The 13,569-nt window shown below is 39.2% G+C and overlaps 1 protein-coding gene across 1 annotated transcript in view; it reads right to left on the bottom strand.

Annotated features, from left to right (window-relative positions):
- INO80 (INO80 complex ATPase subunit) overlaps positions 1-11,719 on the bottom strand; it is a 396,744-nt gene extending 385,025 nt beyond the window's left edge. The window contains 1 exon segment of the mRNA XM_053711738.1: positions 11,578-11,719. The gene's annotated coding sequence lies outside the window, so the exon portion shown is untranslated.
- Positions 11,720-13,569: the final 1,850 nt, after the last annotated feature.

Raw genomic sequence — 13,569 nt, 5'->3', positions numbered from 1 at the left:
TATACTTTTAACCTCTGTGATTATCTTGTATCTAAGCCTCTGCAAACTGCCCCTTTTTTCAGTTCTTGACAGACTTGCAGTCTAGCCAATCAGTGCCTGCTCCCAGATTACTTCACGTGCACGAGCAGTGTTATCTATATGAAATATGTGAACTAACACCCTCTAGTGGTGAAAAACTGTTAAAATGCAATCTGAAAGAGGTGGGCTTCAAGGTCTAAGAAATTAGCATATGAACCTCCTAGGTTAAGCTTTTAACTAAGAATACCAAGAGAACAAAGCAAAATTGGTGATAAAAGTAAATTGGAAAATTGTTTAAAATTACATGCTCTATCTGAATCATGAAAGTTTATTTTGGCCTAGACTGTCCCTTTAAGGATTGAGGCAGTCCAGTGATGCACAAAAAAAGTGGCCTATGGTCATGTAATCACTGTGACAGCTAGTATCAAAATACTTCTAGATAAATACCTTGAGGTGTCTAAATGCTACAAATATATACTTTTGTATAACAGGTTTGAAATGGGTGACCGCTATTTAGCTTACAGTTTAAGCATGGCAAATTTTAGTGTTAAAGTGATTGTAAATCCTAGCGTTTGTGAAAAGGTAGAATTTACAAATGGAACAAATAAATGGGACTTTTGTTTTAAAGTTTTCCAAGACCTGATAAGAATACAGAACCGCATTACTTCCGGTGACGTATAATCAGCTGTTTGAGCGCAAATGCCTTGACAACCATGTGAAGGAGTACGTCACCACATTCCGATCGCAACGGTCCTGCATTCTTATACAAATCTTAGCAATAATGGAAGCACTGCGAATGCGCTCCACCACAAAACTGAATTTAAAAAAATCACTATCTTTTTGCCAAAAACAGGAGGGCAAAATGGCAGGCACTGCAAAAACCAAGTCAGCGCCACTCAAAAAGGTGAAAAATAGAAAAACTTTAATTGAAAAATATATAAAATACAATACACATAAGAAAGGCTGAACACAGATACAGGGGGGGACAAGACACACAATCCTGACGCGTTTCGCGCCCTCTAGTGGCGCTTATTCATAGGCTCTATGAATAAGCGCCACTAGAGGGCGCGAAACGCGTCAGGCTTGTTTGTCTTGTCCCCCCCTGTATCTGTGTTCAGCCTCTCTTATGTGTATTGTATTTTATATATTTTTCAATTAAAGTTTTTCTATTTTTTACCTTTTTGAGTGGCGCCGACTTGGTTTTTGCAGTGCCTGCCATTTTGCCCTCCTGTTTTTGGTTCATTATCAGCGATGTGAGATAATCGCTGGCTACGGCACTCTGTCAGCTTCTCTCATTGGAGGACTTTACTCTCTGTTGCCGGTTCCGGACGCCGCTACGCCGCGCTTACCCTCTGTGAATACGATCTTTTTGCCTCTGTCTAGGCGGGTTCAAGGGGGCGCCCCGCCGATCCACTGACATCACCCCAAGTGAACCTTGGGGAATGAGGTTTACAAGGGGGGCTTTGCTGAAAGCTCCTTTATTTTTTGGAAGCGTTTGCCGCACTGAGCTGTTCAGACAGCCCACGGCAGAACGCTATTTTGCCGAGAGGTGACGTTTCCACCTCTTAGCTAATAGCCGTGTGGGTTATCCGGCTTGGTGCCAGTTGGAAGGCACGACTATTTGCTAAGGAGGAAACGTCACCTCACAGCAAAAAGCGTTCTGCTGTGGGCTGCCTGAGCAGCTCAGTGCGGCGAACGCTTCCAACAAATAAAGGAGCTTTCAGAATTAAAGGGACACTCAATCAAAATTAAACTTTCATTATTCAGATAGCGCATGCAATTTTAACCCTCTCCTGCCAGGGTTAAAGTGTCTACATCGGAACAACTGTTCAAATGTAGACAAAATGAAATTATTGGATCGGGTCTGGGGGGCGTCCATATAACCCTAGGAACGCCCTCCAGACCGCGATCAAATCCAGGAAACGCAGAATGCTTCAGGACAGCCGTTGGTTATGACGTTCTATTCCGTCATAACGGCTCTAAAGCCCAGTGTAATTATGACGGAATAGAACAGCATAACGTCGTTAAAAGGTTAAACAACTTTCCAATTTACTTCCATTAACAAAATGTGCACAGTCTTTTTATATTTAAAATTTGAGTCACCAGCTCCTACTGAGCAGGTGCAAGAATAAGCGTGTATGCATTTGTGAATGTCTGATTGCTGTCACATGGTATGTGTATGCATTTGTGATTGGCTGAGGGCTGTCACATGGTACAGGGGGAGTGGAAAAAGACATAACTTTTAAAAATTGTCAGAAAAAAAATCTACTACTCATTTGAAGATCAGACTAAGTCCTATTGCATTGTCTTGTTATCTTGCATTTGTTGATTATGCAAATCTACTGTGGTGGCTGGTCCTTTAAGTATTTTATACTTCATGAATGAAAGTCCCCTTTATTTATTTCAATAGTAAATCCTAACATTTCACAATCGCTAGGATTTACAATCACTTTAAACCAATAAATCCATCTTTGTAGTATTTGGTCTATGTTTGCTATAAATTACTTTGAAAAACAGACATATGGAATATTCCTAAAATTATGACAACATAATGACTTTATTTGGAAGGTTTATTTTTTTAGCTACACTAGTTCTGTATAAATTGTTATAAAGAAAACTGCAAAAAAACAAGTTTTTTTGCATTTTGTCCCTATTTTTCATAATTACATTCCTATTTATTGTTATTTCATATACCCATATAGGGCATCACTAGATGGGCTTGCTTGCCTGTTAAAAATGTTGTATAATATCTATGGGTGCACTAGAGAGTCGACAATGAAGGTGAAACCGAGTAAAAATGACAAAACTGCTTGTGTCTTAAGCACAAAAACTGGGAAAAAACTTGGCCCTTAAGGGGGTTAAAAAACTTTCTAATTTATTTTTATTATCCAATATGCTTCATTCTTTTAGTAACCTTAAAGGAGCAGCAATTTACTACTGGGAGCTAGCTGAACACATCAGGTAGCAAGAGGCCATGAATGTGCAGCCACTACACGTGCATTTGGATCAGCAATGCACTACTGAGAGCAGTCAGATGATTGGTGGCTGCTAGAGTTGTGCATTTGTATATCTAAACGAATGACAAATTGGGCCGCAGGTAGCAGCATTTGGCTCTTTTCAGAGCCACATAAAGATCTGGATATGCACAGATGTGTGTAAGTTGCACTTCAAATGAATAAATCTGGCCAAATAACTGCTACCTGTAGCCTGATTTCTGATTTGCTTAAATGAATGGTGAATGCACATCTAGGAACACAAAGAGATAAACCACTTGTCTAGCAGCCACCAATCAGCTACCATCTCCCAGTAGTGCACTGCTGCTCATGGGCCTACCTAGGTATGCCTCCAACCTACTACAATCTGAAATTTCTATTTGTTCAGGACTGAAACTCATAGTAAAAAGATTAAAGGGATTTAAATACAAAAAAAACAAAAAGCTCTAACATGTTAAAGCACATTATTATTGCACTGTTGTGTGCATATAACTATGTGTTTAGCTCCTGCAAATGGATTAACACATAGTTAAAGTCAGCTCCAGTGCAGCAATGCACTACAGGAAGCTACCAGAACACATCTGGTGAGCCAATGACAAGAAAGAAATGTGTGTAGCTACCAAACATCAGCTAGCTCCCAGTACTGCATTGTTGTTGATGAGAATACGTACATTTGCTATTCAATATATGTTTCTGACTCATGCAAGTTTAATTTTGACTTTCAAATCACTTTAATTTATACCTTTGCAAACTAAATACCCACAGACCAAGTTACTGAACTTCATGAAAAAAAAAAAAAAACATTCTAAAGGAGTGACACTCTATCTTGTTGAAGGTCATCATATTCCTATAATACTAAAGTCCAGGACTCAAAATTTCAAGCGCTAAGCCACTAGCCAAGGCAAAATGTTACTTGCCACTTTGATCCCACCCACTACCAGCCCACACCTCACTACACTAACCCAAGCCCTCTTTGCATATGTTTAGCCAATGTGAAACACCTTATTGTGCAGAAATTTTGTAATATTGTTTTTTTAACCCCTTAACGACCAAGGACGTGCAAGGTACGTCCTCTAAAAAAAAGTCACTTAACGACCAAGGACGCCTTGAAAGCAGCTGGAAGCGATCCTTATCACTTCCAGCTGCTTTCCGGTTATTGCAGGATGCCTCAATATCGAAGCATCCTGCAATAACAATTTTTACCCCTCCGGTGCAGAGAGAGACACTCTGTGGCCCTCTCTGCACCGGACATCGATGGCCTCATTCGTTGGTGGGTGGGAGCTGAAGTGGGAGGCGGGTGGGCGGCCATTGATGGCATCTAAGTCAGACAGGGGGGCAGGATCGCCGGGGGGGGGCGCACGTGCACGGGAGGCGGCGGGCCCATGCACGGGGAAGGAGCGGGTGGGAACAGCTACACCACAGAATTTTTTTTTTATATAAGTGGGAGAAAGGGGGGATAAAATCCCTAATAAAAGTAATATAAGGGATCTGGGAGCAGGTGGGGGATTGGTCTTGGGGGGGGGGGAAGCTACACTACAGAAGGAAAAAAAAAACATTTTTATTTGCAAACTGGGTACTGGCAGACAGCTGTCAGTACCCAAGATGGCCCCCAATAAGACAGAGGGGGAGGGTTAGAGAGCTGTTTTGGGGGAATCAGGGAGGTTGGGGGCTAAGGGGGGGGGGGGATCCTACTACACAGCAGCATATGTAAATATGCTATAAAAAGATTTTAAAAAGATACTTTTTATTTTAGTACTGGCAGACTTTCTGCCAGGACTTAAGATGGCGGGGACAATTGTGGGGTGGGGGACGGAAGAGAGCTCTTTGGGAGGGATCAGGGGGTCTGATGTGTCAGGTGGGAAGCTGATCTCTACACTAAAGCTAAAATTAACCCTGCAAGCTGCCTACAAGGTACCTAATTAACCCCTTCACTGCTGGGCATAATTCACGTGTTGCGCGTAGTGGCATTTAGCGGCCTTCTAATTACCAAAAAGCAACACCAAAGTCATATATGTCTGCTATTTCTGAACAAAGGGGATCCCAGAGAAGCATTTACAACCATTTGTGCCATAATTGCACAAAATGTCTGTAAATGATTTCAGTGAGAAACCTAAAATTTGGAAAAATGTAACTTTTTTTTATTTGATTGCATTTGGCGGTGAAATGGTGGCATGAAATATACCAAAATGGGCCTAGATCAATACTTTGGGTTGTCTACTACACTAAAGCTAAAATTACCCCAAAAAGCTCCCTACATGCTCCCTAATTAACCCCTTCACTGCTGGGTATAATACACGTGTGGTGCGCAGTGGCATTTAGCGGCCTTCTAATTACCAAAAAGCAACGTCAAAGACATATATGTCTGCTATTTCTGAACAAAGGGGATCCCAGAGAAAAATTAACAACCATTTATGCCATAATTGCACAAGCTGTTTGTAAATAATTTCAGTGAGAAACCAAAAGTTTGTGAAAAAGTGAACAATTTTTTTTATTTGATCGCATTTGCTGGTGAAATAATGGCATGAAATATACCAAAATGGACCTAGATCAATACTTTGGGATGTCTTCTAAAAAAAATATATATACATGTCAAGGGATATTCAGGGATTCCTGAAAGATATCAGTGTTCCAATGTAACTAACACTAATTTAAAAAAAAAAAAGTGGTTTGGAAATAGCAAAGTGCTACTTGTATTTATGGCCCTATAACTTGCAAAAAAAGCAAAGAACATGGAAACATTGGGAATTTCTAAACTCAGGACAAAATTTAGAAACTATTTAGCATGGGTGTTTTTTGGTGGTTGTAGACATGTAACAGATTTTGGGGGTCAAAGTTAGAAAAAGTGTGTTTTTTTCAATTTTTTCCTCATATTTTAAATAAAATGATAAGATATGATGAAAATAATGGTATCTTTAGAAAGTCCATTTAATGGCGAGAAAAACTGTATATAATATGTGTGGGTACAGTAAATGAGTAAGAGGAAAATTACAGCTAAACACAAACACAGCAGAAATGTAAAAATAGCCCTGGTCCCAAACGGACAGAAAATGGAAAAGTGCTGTGGTCATTAAGGGGTTAAACTATAAATTAACCCCTTAGTGACCAGAGCACTTTTCCATTTTCTGTCCGTTTGGGACCAAGGCTATTTTTACATTTCTGCGGTGTTTGTCTTTAGCTGAAATTTTCCTCTTACTCATTTACTGTACCCACACATATTATATACAGTTTTTCTCGCCATTAAATGGACTTTCTAAAAATACCATTATTTTCATCATATCTTATCATTTACTATAAAAAAAATTATAAAATATGAGGAAAAATGGAAAAAAACACACTTTTTCTAACTTTGAACCCCAAAATCTGTTACATATCTACAACCACCAAAAAACACCCATGCTAAATAGTTTCTAAATTTTGTCCTGAGTTTAGAAATACCCAATGTTTACATCATCTTTGCTTTTTTTGTAACTTATAGGGCCATAAATACAAGTAGCACTTTGCTATTTTCAAAATGAGCGCTAGTTACATTGGGACACTGATATCTTTCAGGAATCCCTGAATATCCATTGACATGTATATATTTTTTTTTTAAAAGACATCCCAAAGTATTGATCTAGGCCCATTTTGGTATATTTCATGCCACCATTTCACCGCCAAATGCGATCAAATACAAAAAATCGTTCACTTTTTCACAAATTGTTTCACAAACTTTCAGTTTCTCACTGAAATTATTTACAAACTGCTTGTGCAATTATGGCATAAATGGTTGTAAATTCTTCTCTGGGATCCCCTTTGTTCAGAAATAGCAGACATATATGGCTTTGGCATTGCTTTTTGGTAATTAGAAGGCCGCTAAATGCTACTGCGCACCACACGTGTATTATGCCCAGCAGTGAAGGGGTTAATTAGGAAGCATGTAAGGAGCTTTTTGTGGTATTTTTAGCTTTAGTGTAGTGTAGTAGACAACCCCAAGCATTGATCTAGGCCCATTTTGGTATATTTCATGCCACCATTTCACCGCCAAATGCGATCAAATTAAAAAAAACGTTAAATTTTTCACAATTTTAGGTTTCTCACTGAAATCATTTACAAACAGCTTGTGCAATTATGGCACAAATGGTTGTAAATGCTTCTCTGGGATCCCCTTTGTTCAGAAATAGCAGACATATATGACTTTGGCGTTGCTTTTTGGTAATTAGAATGCTGCTAAATGGCGCTGTGCATCACACGTGTATTATGGCTAGCAGTGAAGGGGTTAATTAGGTAGCTTGTAGGGAGCTTGCAGGGTTAATTTTAGCTTTAGTGTAGAGATCAGCCTCCCACCTGAAACATCAGACCCCCTGATCCCTCCCAAACATCTCTCTTCCCTCCCCTACCCCACAAATGTCCCCGCCATCTTAAGTACTGGCAGAAACTCTGCCAGTACTAAAATAAAAGGAAAATTTTTGCTTTTTTGTGCATTTTTTTAAGCATATTTACATATGCTTATGTGTAGGATCCCCCTTAGCCCCCAACCTCACTGAGCCCCCACCAAACAGCTCTCTAACCCTCCCCCTCTGACTTAATGTGCGCCATCTTGGGTACTGGCAGCTGTCTGCCAGTACCCATTTTAGTGAAAAATATGCTGTTATAATTTAAAAAAATGTCCCTTTTCTGTAGTGTAGCTCCCCCCCCCCCCCAATACCAACCCCCCCCCTTCCTGATCCCTTAGATGCTTTTAAAAAAATACGTTTATTTTAATTTTTTTCACAATTTACTTGTAGTGTAGCGGTTCCCACCTGCTCCCGCCCCATGCACGCGCGCGCCCGCCACCCCCCCATGCACGCGCGCGCCCCCGGCGATCCCGCCCCCCTCTCTGACTAAGAAGCCATCGATGGCCGCCCACCCACCTCCCAACGAATGCGGCCATCGATGTCCGGTGCAGAGAGGGCCACAGAGTGGCTCTCTGCACCGGAGGGGTAAAAAATGTTATTGCAGGATGCCTCAATATCGAGGCATCCTGCAATAACCGGAAAACAGCTGGAAGTGATCAGGATAGCTTCCAGCTGCTTTCCAAACCGAGGACGTGCAGGGTACGTCCTTGGTCGTTAAGTGACTTTTTTAAGAGGACGTACCCTGCACGTCCTCGGTCATTAAGGGGTTAAAGGGACATGAAACCCAAAAATTTTCTTTCATGATTCAGATAGAGAATACAATTTTAAACAACTTTCCAGTTTACTTATATTGTTTAATTTGCTTCCTTCTCTTGTTATCCTTTGCTGAAAGGTTTATCTAGACAAGCTCAGGAGCAGCAGATAACCTAGGTTCTAGCTGTTGATTGGTGGCTGCATATATATATATATATATATCTCAACTGTGATTGGCTCACCCATTTGTTTAGTTAGAAACCATTAGTGCGATGCTACTCCTTCAACAAATGATACCAAGAGAATTAAACAAATTAGATAATAGAAGTAAATTAGAAAGTTGTTTAAAAATATATTCTCTATCTGAATCATGAAAGAAAATTTTTGGGTTTCGTGTCCATTTAAATAATGCTACAAACAGTAAAAAAAATAACAAAAGTAAGTGCATAGCAGTTGGCAACATCAACTAGGGTTCTGGGGAAGACAGCAGCTGGATAGAAAAAGGAAGTTGTTGAACCGAGAGAGAGCAGAGTGTGCAGATATTCATTTTAGGTAATAGAAGACCTGGGAAATTGCTTTCTAAATATCATCTCTCATCTATCTTTCTCCACTGCCTCCTCTTTTTAATTTCTCTTTTTACCTCCTCCTCAGCGCACTCTGCTCGCTTTACACTCTCTCTCCTTGTCACTCTTTCTTAATGCTATCTTTTTCTCCACTTTCAATTTTCCTCTCTAATCTCTCTCTGCCCCTGTTTACCCTCTCAGAAGTAACATTCTAAGCACTAATGGGGTCCGTATAGCCCTAGAGGAATATAATATCCTTGCCCTTTAATGGATATAGAATATGCCTTTAGATAATATTTGTAGCAGGTAGCCCTACATTCACTCACTAACTTTCACTCGCCACTGTTAAATTTCCACTCGCCAATGGCGAGTGGAAATTCTGAGTCCTGCTATACACCACTGCTGAATTAACTTTTTTTTCAGTTTGTTTTCTTTTTTTCTGTGACAAAATGTTTCTGGAGCAGCCTATAGCTGAAATCAACATATGTTAAAAGTTCTGTCTTCATAAAGCTTTTCACTAGATAATATTTACTCCAGTTGAACAAAAATGGTAATTTCCTTAAAGTTATAGTAAAGTCATTATTTTTTAAAGAGCATGCAATTTTAAAGGGACATGAAACTCAAAAAAATGATTTCATGATTCGGATAAAACGTGCCATTTGAAGCAACTTTCCAATCCACGTCTGACTTATAATTTGCTTTATTCATGTTGTATCCTTTGTTGAAAAGCACATCAAGGTAAGGTCAGAAATAGCAAGACACTACTGGGAGATATCTGTTGATTCACATATATGCCTCATGTCATTGGCTCACCTGATACATTCAGCTTGCTCCCAGTAGTGTACTGCTGCTCCTTCTACAAAGGATGCCAAGAAAATTAAAGGGACACTGAACCCAAATGTTTACTTTTGTGATTCAGATAGAGCATGGAATTTTAAACAACTTTCTAATTTTCTCCTATTATAAAATTGTCTTCATTCTCTTGGCATCTTTATTTTAAATGTAAGAATGTAAGTTTAGATGCCATCCCATTTTTGGTGAACAACCTGGATTGTTCTTGCTGATTGGTGGATAAATCCATCTATCAATAAAAAAGTGCTGTCCAGAGTACTGAACCAAAAAAGAAAAGAAAAAAGAAAAAAAAAAAGCTTAGCTGCCTTCTTTTTAAAATAAAGGTAGCAAGAGAACAAAGAAAAGTTGATAATAGGAGTAAATTAGAAAGTTACTTAAAATGGCATGCGCTATCTGAATCACAAAAGAAAAAAATTGGGTTCAGTGTCCCTTTAAGCACATTTGATAATGGAAAGTTGTTTAAATTTGTATGCTGTCTGAATGAGGAAAGAAAAAAATGTGAGTTTTGTGGTCCTTTAACCAACTTCAAATTGGCTTATATTATCTAATTTGCTTTATTCTCTTGATATCCTTTGTTGAAGGAGCAGCAATGCACTAGTGGGAGCTAGCTGAACACATCTGCTGACCCAAATGACAAGAAGCATATAAGTACTGTCACCAATCAGCAGCTAGCTCCCGGTAGTACACTGCTGCTCCTGAGCGTACCTTTTCAAAAAGGATCACAGGGGAAAAAAAAGCTAATTATATAAAATAAGTAAATTTGAAAGATTTTATATTTTTGGCGACTACACATTTATGCCTCTCGTCATAGACTGACCATATGTGTTCAGCTAGCTCCCAGTAGTTAGGTGTTTTGTGTTGGGTTTAGGCCAGATACGTGGTCAACTGTAATAAAACTGTTTCCTGTTGTAGAGTGCTAGGGGTTAATAGTGGTTGTGTGTTTTGATTTGGGGGATGGCAGTTAAAGTTGTTTTGAATTTGTGGAGGTTTAGGAGCTATTAGCTGTTATGGGTTTTTAACCATGGGTTTCAGGTAGTTTAGGGGTTAATAATGTGACAAGGGAACAGTAAGGAAAATAATGTATGTTGACAAATAGTTTTACATTTGACGTGTCCACTAATTTTATAAGCAATAAGAGGATTGTATAATCAATAATTCAGATTCTAAAGTTCATAGTAAGGTCACAGATTGCCATTGGCTGCATCTCAGCATAGGTTATTTAACTAAAACCTGACAGATGACATTCTCTTCTGCATAATGTCACACGTATATGTAAATAGTGTTTTAATGTACAAGACGAATAAATAGAATCTGACTGCACGTAATATACAATAATGTCTTTATGTAACTGTATGAATGTCACGGTGAGTTGGATGTCAGTTTCTCTTGCCTACAAACATGCATTCTGCAACGTTTGGAAACTCACGTTTGGGTTATGTTTAATCTATTAGTATCCAGTTAACTTTAAGAAAGTACTGGAAATCCGTCACTAAGAATAAGTTTACAATACACACGATCGTGTTTTATAGCGGAGCTAACATGTTGCTCATTTATAAATACTGGTAACGCAAATATATTTTTTTTAACAGAATGGGCTTCAACTAACTGCACCTCTCGCTGGCAACTAAAGAGTTAACAGATCATTTATATTAGTGATGACATGCATCATGACGTAAATACGTGACATCATAAAGCTAAGCATATATAAAATAACCGGACACCATATGAGGTTGTTGGGTGTTTTTTTTTTTTTTTTTTTTAACTAAAAACGTTACTAGTACAGAATAATAATAGTGCAGTTCCAGTCATATGTGAAAGACTACGTCCGGCAAGTTCCTCCCACTGAGCCCCCTCCTCCTCCTCCGTACAACTCTGCCGCTCTCTCCGCAAACACCGCTCCCTACCCCCGCATGATCCCGTGCCTAGGTTCTCCCCAGGCCTGTGTGACGCAGCGCGTGTAAAGGCCGTCGGGGTTTTCCGGCTTTGGTAAGGCACTCGACTCCCCCGCCACTCCCCGGGCCTCACCTCAGGTCTCACCGCCCGAGGCCAGTGCAGGAGGCTGTGCGTCGGGGCGTATATTCTCAAGGAGCCCGGGCCTTGTCAGCTCCTGTAGGCGGCAGCCACTGTCCCTCACTGAGAGAGCAGGGAGACAGGGAGCCATGGCGGGGGGGAGCGGCGCCATTACCCAGGCCAGAGTAATCGAACTAGAGCCTCCATCATCACCAGTTTTACAGTCACACCGATCTTGTAGAAGACTGCTAAGCTGAGCGGAAGTAATCGGGGCTCTTCTATAAGCGAACGTGATAAGAATCGTGACCCTGACTACCACAAAACTATCATATTCAACGGGTGCTGAAACGATAGTGCAGCAACTCGATTGAGCAGGACTGCCTTGTGGAGAGATGGCCGAACGTCTGCCATGACGTCACTTTGGTGAGCAAGCAGATCTCGGGCAGTATTGTCGCGAGAGTTGGATTTGTGACATACGGAACTGGCGTCATTGTTCTAGGTAGGAAGTAACGTCTGCAATGCAATGTAAGTCATACGTGGATTAATGTAGTGTGCTAAGGCCATGTTATAAAATTCTGTACACAGTGGACATGTAGCCATAATTCAATATACTGTAATTGTTTTCAACAAGCATTATCTGACCACAGAAAAACTGAATAATTTCTGTTGGTGTAAATGCAAATAATTAGAAAAAATATTGAAAAATGAAATGTATTTCCTCATATAAACCTAATCTAAAATATATAATTTAATTATTACATTAATAGTTACCACAAAACTTAATAAATACAATAATTGGTATTGCTATTTTTTTTATAAATAATTGGGAAAAATAGGACAACATATGTTCATTTTTATAAGTTATGTTAATATTAACAATATTACCCATTTTAGTGTTTCATTTTATAAAATGCTTTCATTTAGTGGCTAATGTTATACATAGAGGCGTTACCTGCAATCTTCCAATGTACTCACCTCAATTTAGTCTCTCGGTTTGTTTTTAGGTTTTGCCTTTAGAGAATCTCAAAGGGACATTATCCCCTTTTTGATATTGTAATGTTTATTTTGTGCAATAAAAATTACTTTGCAATACACGTTTGTTATTTATTTTGTTTGAAAATTATGTTTTCCTATTTTTGAGAATAGCAAGTGCTCAGTGCAGAAACTTTTGCTAACACAATGACAGTGGCTATGTCTACTCCACTATCAAGTCTGGATTATCTCCTCCAAATAAGACAAGTTCTGGGTGGAGTTTGGACATTTGCAGCAAACAAGCATACTCACCTGGTAATATGTATGTAATTTTTTTTTTTTTTTAAAGACTACAGAAAAAAAATCTTGTAATTACAATATGTTTTATGTCCCTTAAAATGCATTATTTATCATTTTAAAATTTGTGCCATTTTATTCAGCTATTTTCTTTTATCTGTATGTTCAGATTAATGGCTAAGCCTAGCTGCCCAGCGGTGACTATGTGAAGAGTGTGGGCATGAAGAGGTTAATAGCACTCAGCCTCTGGTTTACACCTTTACCTCTACAAGGGCCTAAAGGGACACAACATTAACACCGAAATCCTGCCTACATCACCCCAGATTAACGTTACTGCCACCACCAAGAGTTTTGAATAAGGGTGTCTTGGGAATCCAATAACTCACACAACTAACAATTAGGTAACGTGACTTTAAACCTATCTCCAACAAAAGAAGTAGAAGATCCGTCCAGGGTTAAAAAAAAATATCTCTTTATTCATCATTAAAAACAGGAGACAAAGAGTGCCCAAAACATCAGCAAAAACAGAGGTGCTGTGAATAGAAACGGCTTACGCGTTTCAGCAGAAGCCGTAATCATAGCCTGTGGTTTCTGATTCACAGTACCCTTATAAACCCATAATATTAATGTGATTGGTTAAAAGACAATTGAAAAAAGCACACCTCCATTTAAAGTAATAGTACCTAAAAGGGGAATATGTATAGCCCCATTAAACTGACCGATTAATACAACAATAAC

This window comes from Bombina bombina, chromosome 1 (genome assembly GCF_027579735.1).
Source record: "Bombina bombina isolate aBomBom1 chromosome 1, aBomBom1.pri, whole genome shotgun sequence".
Taxonomy (NCBI): Eukaryota; Metazoa; Chordata; class Amphibia; order Anura; family Bombinatoridae; genus Bombina; species Bombina bombina.
Note: the sequence above shows the minus strand (reverse complement) of the source record. Positions and strands in the feature narration are given on the sequence as shown.